Source organism: Bison bison, unplaced genomic scaffold (genome assembly GCF_000754665.1).
Source record: "Bison bison bison isolate TAMUID 2011002044 unplaced genomic scaffold, Bison_UMD1.0 scf7180017864075, whole genome shotgun sequence".
Taxonomy (NCBI): domain Eukaryota; kingdom Metazoa; phylum Chordata; class Mammalia; order Artiodactyla; family Bovidae; genus Bison; species Bison bison.
Genome location: NW_011494647.1, coordinates 746,238 through 756,381, shown reverse-complemented (window position 1 = coordinate 756,381; position 10,144 = coordinate 746,238).

The following is a 10,144-nucleotide window of genomic DNA, read 5'->3' as shown; positions in this document are numbered from 1 at the left end:
TTGGCAGAAAGTGAAGAGGAACTAAAAAAACCTCTTGATGAAAGTGAAAGAGGAGAGTGAAAAAGTTGGCTTAAAGCTCAACATTCAGAAAACAAAGATCATGGCATCTGGTCCATCACTTCATGGGAAATAGATGGGGAAACAGTGGAAACAGTGTCAGACTTTATATTGGGGGGACTCCAAAATCTGCAGATGATGACTGCAGCCATGAAATTAAAAGACGTTACTCCTTGGAAGGAAAGTTATGACCAAATTAGATAGCATATTCAAAAGCAGAGGCATTACTTTGCCAATAAAGTCCGTCTAGTCAAGGCCATGGTTTTTCCAGTAGTCATGTATGTGTTTGAAAGTTGAACTGTGAAGAAAGCTGAGTGTCAAAGAATTGATGCTTTAAAACCGTGGTGTTGGAGAAGACTCTTGAGAGTCCCTTGGACTGCAAGGAGATCTAACCAGTGCATTCTAAAGGAGATCAGCCCTGGGTGTTCTTTGGAAGGAATGATGCTAAAGCTGAAACTCCACTACTTTGGCCACCTCATGCGAAGAGTTGACTCATTGGAAAAGACTCTGATGCTGTGAGGGATTGGGAGCAGGAGGAGAAGGGGACGACAGAGGATGAGATGGCTGGATGGCATCACCGACTTGATGGACATGCGTTTCAGTGAACTCCGGCAGTTGGTGATGGACAGGGAAGCATGACCTGCTGCAGTTCATGGGGTCGCAAAGAGTCGGACACGACTGACTGACTGACTGAACTGAACTGAACTGAATTATTAGCTATCTGAATATCTTCTTTGGAGAAGTGTCTGTTTAGGTCTTCTATCCATGTTTTTGATTGGGCTGTTTGTTTTTCTAGTATTGAACTGTATGAGCTGCTTATACACTTTGGAGAAAAATCATTTGTCAGATATTTCACTTGCAAATATTTCCTCCCATTCTGAGGTAAACTTGTTTTTTTTTATTTGCTGTACAAAAGCTTTTAAGTTTAATTAGGTCCCATTTGTTTATTTATTTTTTTATTTCTATTATTCTAGGAGGTAGGTCAAAGAGGATCTTGCTGTGATTTATGCCAAAGAATGCATTGCCTATGTTTTTCTGTAAGAGCTTTATAGTTTCTGACTTTACGTTTAAGTCTTTAAACCATTTTGAGTTTATTTTTGTGTATGGTGTAGAATTGCTCTAGTTTAATTGTCTAGTTTCCTTGCACCACTTTCGGAAGAGGTTGTCTTCTCCATTGTATATTCTTACCTCCCTTGTCAAAGTTAAAGTGCCCATACATGTGTGGGTTTATCTCTGGGTTTTCTATCTTGTTCTGTTGGTTTATATTTCTGTTTTTGTACCAGTGCCATACTCCATGATGACTATAACTTTAACAAGGATTATTACTCTAGCTCTGATTTTCATTTTCAAAAGATTGCTTTGGCTATTCAGAGCCTTTTGTGTTTTCATTTAAATTGTGAAATTTTTTTGTTCTATTCTGTGTAAAATACCCTTGGTAGTTTGGTAGGGATTACAGTTGAAACTGTAGATTACTTTGGGTAGTATAGTCATTTTCGCAGTATTTATTCTTCCAACCCAAATTGATTCTCTCCATTTATTCTTGTCATCTTTGATTTCTTTATAGAAAGAAATCTTATAGCTCTATAATGTCTTATAGTTTTATTCATACAAGTCTTTTGTCTCTTTAGGTAGGTTTATTTCTAGGTATTTTATTCTTTTTGTTGCAATGGTGAATGGGATTCTTTCTGTAATTTCTCATATTCTTCATTGATCGTATATAAGAATGCAAGGGATTTCTGTGTATTAATTTTATGCCCTGACATTTTACTATATTCATTGATTAGCTCTAATAATTTTCTGGTTGCATCTTTAGGGTTTTCTATGTATAGTATAAGTCATCTGCAAACAGTGAGAGCTTTACTTCTTTTCCAATTGGATTTCTTTTATTGCTTTTTCTTCTCTGCTTGTTATGGCTAGGACTTCCAAATTATGTTGAATAATAGTGATGGGAGTAGGCACACTTGTCTTGTTCCTGATCTTAGAGGAAATGCTTTCAGTTTTTCACTGTTGAGAATAATATTTTCTATGGGTTTGTTATATATGGCCTTTATTATGTTGAGTTATGTTCTTTCTATGACTACATTCTGGAGAGTTTTTATCATAAATGGGTGCTGAATTTTGTCAAAATATTTCTCTGCATGTATTAAGATGATCATATGATTTTTATCTTTCAGTTAGTTAATATGGTATATCACATTGATTGATTTGCATATATTGAAGAACCCTTGCATTCCTGGGATAAATCTCACTTGACCATGGTGTATGATCCTTGTAATGTGCTATTGGATTCTGTTTGCTACAATTTTGTTGAGGATTTTTGCATCTATGTTCATCAGTGGTATTGGCCTGTAATTTTCTTTTTTGTGGTATCTTTGATTTTGGTATCACATTGATTGTGGCCTTGTAGAATGAGTTTGGGAGTTTCCCTTTCTCTGCAATTTTCTGAAAGAGTTTGAATAGGATAGGTGTTAGCTCTTCTCTAAACTTTTGGTAGAATTTGCCTGTGAAGCCATCTGGCCCCAGGTTTTTGTTTGTTGAAAGATATTTGGGTGCAGTTTTGATTTCTGTGCTTGTGATTGGTCTATTCATATTTTCTATTTCTTCCTGGTTAAGTTTTCAAAGATTACACTTTTCTAAGAATTTGTCCATGTCTTCCAACTTGCTCATTTTATTGGCATATAGTTACTCATAATAGGCTTTTAATATTCTCTGTATTTCTGTGTTGTCTGTTGAAACTTCTCCTTGCATTTCTAATTTTATTGATTTGAGTTTTCTTTCCTTTTCTTGATGAATCTGGCTAATGGTTTGTCAATTTTGTTTATCTTCTCAAAGATCAGCTTTCATTGATCAGTTTTATTGGTCAATCGTCTTTATTGATCTTTGTTATTTTCTCCATTTAGTTCTGCTCTGATCTTTCTGATTTCTTTCCTTGTATTAACTTCAGGATTTTTTTCCCTTTCTTTATCTAGTTGCTTTAGGTGGAAGGTTAGGTTGTTTATTTGTTGTTTCCCTTGTTTCTTGAAATAGGCTTGTATTACTATAAACTTTCCTTTTAGCACTGCTTTTATTGAATCCCATAGGTTTTGAGTTGTGTTTTCATTGCTATTTTTTTTCTGGATATTTTTTTTATTTCCTCTTTGATTTCTTCAGTGATCTGTTGATTACTCAAAGCATATTGCTTAGCCTCCTTGTGTTTGTATTTTTTACAGTTTTTTTTTTCTTCCTGTAGTGGATATCTAGTCTTATAACATTGTGTTCAGAAAAGATACTTGAAATTATTTCATTTTTTAATTTAAAGGCATGATTTATGACCCAACATGTGATCTATTCTTGAGAATGTTCATTGCGCACTTGAAAAAAAGTGAAATCTACTGTTTCCAGATGAAATGTACTATAGACATCAATTAGGTCTATCTGGTCCAATGTCCCATTTAATATTTATGTTTCCTTATTAATTCTCTGTCTGGATGATCTGTCCATTGGTGTAACTGGGATGTTAAAATTCCCCCTATTATTGTGTTATTGTGTTTCCCCTTTAATTGTTGCTAGCATTTGCCTTATGTATTGATGATCCCTTGACCCTTATGTAGTGACCTTTCTTGTCTCTTGTAACATACTTTATTTTAAAGTCTATTTTATCTCATGTGAGTATTACTCCTTCTGCTTTCTTTTGATTTCCATTTGCATGGAGTGTCTTTTTCCAACCCCTCATTTTCATTCTATATGTGTCCCTAGGTCTGAAGTGGGTCTCCTATAGAAAGCATATGTAGAGATCTTGTTTTTGTATTCATTCACCCAATCTGTGTATTTTGGCTGGAGCTTTTAATCCATTTACATTTAAGGTAATGTAATTTGGACTCTGAAGAAGGCTGAATGCCAAAGAATTGATGCTTTTAAACTGTGGTGTTGGAGAAGACTCTTGAGAGTCCCTTGAACGGCAGGGAGATCCAACCAGTCCATTCTGAAAGAAATCAGCCCTGGGATTTCTTTTGAGGGAATGATGCTGAAGCTGAAACTCGAGTACTTTGGCCATCTCATGCGAAGAGTTAACTCATTGGAAAAGAGTCTGATGCTGGGAGGGATTGGGGGCAGGAGGAGAAGGGACGACAGAGGATGAGATGGCTGGATGGCATCACTGACTCGATGGACGTGAGTCTGAGTGAACTCCGGGAGTTGGTGATGGACAGGGAGGCCTGGCGTGCTGCAGTTCATGGGGTCACAAAGAGTCGGACATGACTGAGTGACTGAACTGAACTGAATCATTCATACATTGCTATATATGAGTCTATTACCAATTACTTTGTTGTTTTGGGTTTGTTTTTGTAGGCATTTTCTTTCTCTTGTTTCCTGTCTAGAGAAATTGCTTTAACATTTGTTGTAAAGCTGGTTTGGTGGTGCTGAATTATCTTAATTTTTGCTTGTCTATAAGGCTTTTAATTTCTTCATCAAATCTGAATGAGATTCTTCCTGGATACAGTAATTTTGATTGTAGGTTTTTCCTTTCATCACTTTAAGTATATCTTGCCAGTCCCACCTGGCCAGCAGAGTTTCTGTTGAAAGATCAGCTGTTAGCCTTGTGGGGATACCTTTGTAAGTTATCTGTTGTTTTTATCTTGCTGCTTTTAATATTTTTCTTTGTGTTTAATTTTTGTTAGTTTGATTAATATGTATCTCAATGTGTTTCTCTTTGGGTTTATCCCATATAGGACTCTCTGGGCTTCCTGAACTTGGGTGAATATTTCCTTTCCTATGTTAGGAAAGTTTTTGAGTATAATCTCTCAAATATTTTCTCACACCCATTGTTTTTCTCACTTTCTGGGACCTCTATAATTCAGATGTTGATGTGCTTAATGTTGTTACTGAGGTCTATAAGACTGTCTTGATTTCTTTTCATTTTTCTTTCTCTGTTCTTCTCTGTTTCAATTATTTCCACCATTCTGTCTTCCATCTCACTTATCCATTCTTCTGCTTTGGTTATATTGATGTTAGTTACCTATAGTGTATTTTTAATCTCAGTTATTGTGTTATTCATTGCTGATTGTCTATTTATTTATTCTAGATTCTTATGAATCATTTCCTGTATCTTCTCAATCTGTGTCTCCATTCTATTTATCTATGCCTCCATTTTATTTCCAAGATTTTGAACCATCTTTACTATCATTACATTGAATTCTTTTTCAGGTAAACTGCCTATTTCCTCTTCATTTGTTTGGTCTTGTGGGCTTTTACTGTGCTAGTGCTGCATCTGATAGTCATATATGGATGTGAGAGTTGGACCATAAGGAAGGCTGAGCATCAAAGAATTGATGGTTTCAAACTGTGGTGCTAGAGAAGACTCTTGAGAGTCCCTTGGACAGAAAGGAGATCAAACCAGTCAATCCTAAAAGAAATCAACCCTAAATATTCATTGGAAGGACTGATGCTGAAGTTGAAGCTCCAGTACTTTGGCCACCTGATGCGAAGAGTTGATTCATTGGGAAAGACCTTCATGCTGGGGAAGATTTAGGGCAGGAAGAGAAAGGGATGACAGAGGATGAAATGGTTGGATGGTATCACAGACTCAGTAAACATGAGTTTGGGTAAACTCCAGGAGATGGTGAAGGACAGGGAAGCCTGGCGGGCTGCAGTCCATGGGGTGGCAAAGAGTCAGATATGACTGAGCGACTGAACAACAGCAACAAATTTCTTATAACCCTTTGTATTACTTTGGTATCAATTGTAATTTCTGTTTTATATCTGATTTATTCATTTGGGCTCTCTCTTTCTCTTTTTTTTTGGATGAATGTGGCTGATGGTTTATCAATTTTGTTTCTCTTTTCAAAGAAAAATCTCTTGGCTTCATTAATATTTTCTGTTGTCTTTTTAGTCTCCATTTCATTTAATTCTGCTCTAATATCTTTTATTTCCTTCCTTTTACTAAATTAGGATTTTGTTCTCTTTTTTTCTAGTCATTTAAGGTGTAAAATTACATTGTCTATTTGAGATTTTTCCTTTCTCTTGATGTAGGCTTGTATCACTATAAACTTCCCTCTTACAACTGCTTTTGATGTATCCCATGGATTTTATTATGTTGTATTTCCATTTTTATTTGCCTTGGGGTACATTTTGATTTCTCCTTTGATTTCTTTGTTGACCAATTCATGTTCAGTAGCATTTTGTTTGATTGTCACACATTTGTGATTTTCCCAGTTTTCTTCTTATAATTGATCTCATTTCATACCATTGTGGTTGGAAAGATTCTTGGTATGATTACAATATTCTTAATTTTATTAATACTTATTTTATTGCCTAATATATAATATTACTATTCTGGATTATGTTCCATGTGCACTGGAAAAGAATGTGTTGCTTTTGAGTGGAATATTCTATATAAAATCAATTAAGTCTACCCAATCTAATGTGTTATTTAAGGCTGATGTTTTGTTTTTGACTTTCTATTTGGATGATCTATCCATTTACGTCAGTGGTATATTGAAGTTTATATACTATTCTTGTATTGCTGTCCATTTTTTTATTTACATCTATTCAGTTCCAGTTTAATTCAGTCATGTCTGACTCTTTGGAACCATGGACTGCAGCATGCCAGGCTTCTCTGTCCATCACCAATATTTGCTTTATACATTTTGGTACTCCGATGTTGAGTGCATAGATATAAATGTTACATCTTCTTGCTGGATTGACCCTTTTATCATTATTTAACACCTATCTTTGTCTTTTATTAAAAGTTTTTGTTTTACTGGAGTGGGTTGCCATTTCCTTCTCCAGGGTATCTTCCCAACCCAGGAATTGAATTTGGGTCTCCTGCATTACAGGCAGATCCTTAACTGACTACACTATGAGGGAAGGGGCTAAACTATAAGGGAAACAGCATGTTATATATAAGAAACCTCTCTGTATGGCATTGAAACATGTACAATATCATGTAAGAAATGAGTTGCCAGTCCAGGTTCAATGCACGATACTGGATGCTTGGGGCTAGTGCACTGGGACGACCCAGAGGGATGGTATGGGGAGGGAGGAGGGAGGAGGGTTCAGATGGGGAACACATTTATACCTGTGGCGGATTCATTTTGATATTTGGCAAAACTAATACAATTATGTAAAGTTTAAAAATAAAATAAAATTAAAAAAAAAAAAAAAAAAAGAAAAGAAACCTCTTTGCTCTCCCAAGACTTCCAGCAGAAACTTTGCAGCCAAGGAGGGAGTGGCATGATATATTCAAAGTGTTGAAAGGAAAGAGAAAAGAAAAACAAAACAAAAGTTCCAACCAAGAATACTCTACTTGACAGGGCTGATGTTTAGAATTGAAAGAGAGATACAAAATTTCCCAAATAAACAAAAGCTAAAGATGCTTATCACCGCTAAACAATGGAAGAACTCTGTGACTTCCATTGGTACTTTCTTAAATGTTTATCTTTTGGGAAGTTTTCACTGTATTCATCCTTTCTTCTCCTGTTTGGTGAACATCTTTATGACCATTATTTTGAACTCTTTATCAGATAAATTACTTACCTCTGTTTCATTTGGGTGTTTTCAAGGGTTCTAGCTTATTATATTGTTTGGAACGTATTCTTTTGTCTCATTTCTCCCGAGTTGTTTGTTTCTCTGTATTAATGAAGCAACAGCTACCTCTCACTGTCTTGAAGGAGCAGCCTTACATAGAAGAACCTTATTATTTAAACGTGCTCTAGCTCTTAGTTGTCACTTGTAACTTTGTGATTGTCTAAGCAACCTGATTTATTCTTCTTTGGTCACACTTGTTGATGGTATGTCAAGATTTGTGAGTGTTCCCGTATGACATAAATCATAGCAAGTTCCTTTATGATCCACCTCCTAGAATACTAGAAATAAAAACAAAAATAAATAAGTGGGATCTAATTAAACTTAAAAGATTTTTCACAGCAAAGGAAACTATAAGCAAGGTGAAAAGACAACCCTCAGAATGGGAGAAAATAACAGCAAATGAAACAACTGACAAAGAATTAATTTTCAAAATATAGAAGCAGCTCATACAGCTCAGTACCAGGAAAACAAACAACCTGATCAAAAAGTGGGCAAAAGGCCTAAATAAACATTTCTCCAAATAATACACACAGATGGCTAATAAACACAGGAAGAGATGCTCAGCATCACTCATTATCAGAGGAATGCAAATCAAAACTACAGTGAGATATCACCTCACAATAGTCAGAATGGCCATAATCAAAAAATCCACAAATGAAAAGTGCTGGAGAAGGTGTGGAGAAAAGGGAACACTCCATACAACCACTATGGAACACAATATGGAGATTCCTTAAAAACTAGGAATAAAACCACCATATGACCCAGCAGTACCACTTCTAGGCATATACCCTGAGGAAACCAAAACTATGTAACCTAATGTTCATTGCAGCACTATTTACAATAGCCAAGACAATGAAGCAACCTAGATGCCCATTGATAGATGAATTGATAAAGAAGCCATGGTACATATACACAGTGAAATACTACTCAGACATAAAAAGGAACACATTTGAATCAGTTCTAATGAGATAAATGAACCTAAAGCCTATTATACAGAGTACAGTAAGTCAAAAAGAGAAAAAAACAAATACCATATACTAACACATACATATGGAATATAGAACGATGGTATTAATGAACCTGTTCGCAGAGCAGGAATGGAGATGCAGACGTAGAAAGCAGACTTATGGATAAGGATGGGGAAGAAGAGGGAGAGGGTGCGATGAATCCAGAGAGTAGCATGGATGCATATACACTAACATATGTAAATAGACAGCCAATGGGAATTTGCCGAATGACTCAGGGAACTCAAACAGGGGCTCTGTAATAACCTAGATGGGTGGAAATGGGCAGGAGGTGGCAGGGAGATTCAAGAGGGAGGGGACACATGTACATCTATGGCTAATTCATGTTGAGGTATGACAGAAATGAAACCAATATTGTTAAGCCATCATCAATTTAAAATAAATATTTAAAAAGGGAAAAATTAATAAAATAAAAAGAAAGTATTTGTGAGTGTTCTAGAGGGAGGGTGTTTTTTGTACAGTTCACAGAAGAACTGTACAAAAAAGATCTTCATGACCCAGATAATCACGATGGTGTGATCACTCACCTAGAACCAGACATCCTGGAATGTGAAGTCAAGTGGGCCTTAGAAAGCATCACTATGAACAAAGCTAGTGGAAGTGATGGAATCCCAGTTGAACTATTCCAAATCCTGAAAGATGATGCTGTGAAACTGCTGCACTCAATATGCCAGCAAATTTGGAAAACTCAGCAGTGGCCACAGGACTGGAAAAGGTCAGTTTTCATTCCAATTCCAAAGAAAGGCAATGCCAAAGAATGCTCAAACTACTGCACAATTGCACTCATCTCACACACTAGTAAAGTAATGCTCAAAATTCTCCAAGCCAGGCTTCAGCAGTACATGAAACGTGAACTTCCAGTTGTTCAAGCTGGTTTTAGAAAAGGCAGAGGAACCAGAGATCGAATTGCCAACATCTGCTGGATCATCGAAAAAGCAAGAGAGTTCCAGAAAAACATCTATTTCTGCTTTATTGACTATGCCAAAGCTTTTGACTGTGTGGATCACAATCAACTGTGGAAAATTCTGAAAGACATGGGAATACCAGACCACCTGACCTGCCTCTTGAGAAACCTATATGCAGGTCAGGAAGCAACAGTTAGAACTGGACATGGAACAACAGACTGGTTCCAAATAGCAAAAGGAGTATGTCAAGCCTGTATACTGTCACCCTGCTTATTTAATTTCTATGCAGAGTCCACCATGAAAAACGCTGGGCTGGACGAAGCACAAGCTGGAATCAAGATTGCCGGGAGAAATATCAATACCCTCAGATATGCAGATGACACCACCCTTATGGCAGAAAGTGAAGAGGAACTCAAAAGCCTCTTGATGAAGGTGAAAGAGGAGAGTGAAAAAGTCGGCTTAAAGCTCAACCTTCAGAAAGTGAAGATCATGGCATCCGGTCCCATCACTTCATGGCAAATAGATGGGGAAAAAGTGGAAACAGTGTCAGACTTTATTTTGGGGGGCTCCAAAATCACTGCAGATGGTGACTGC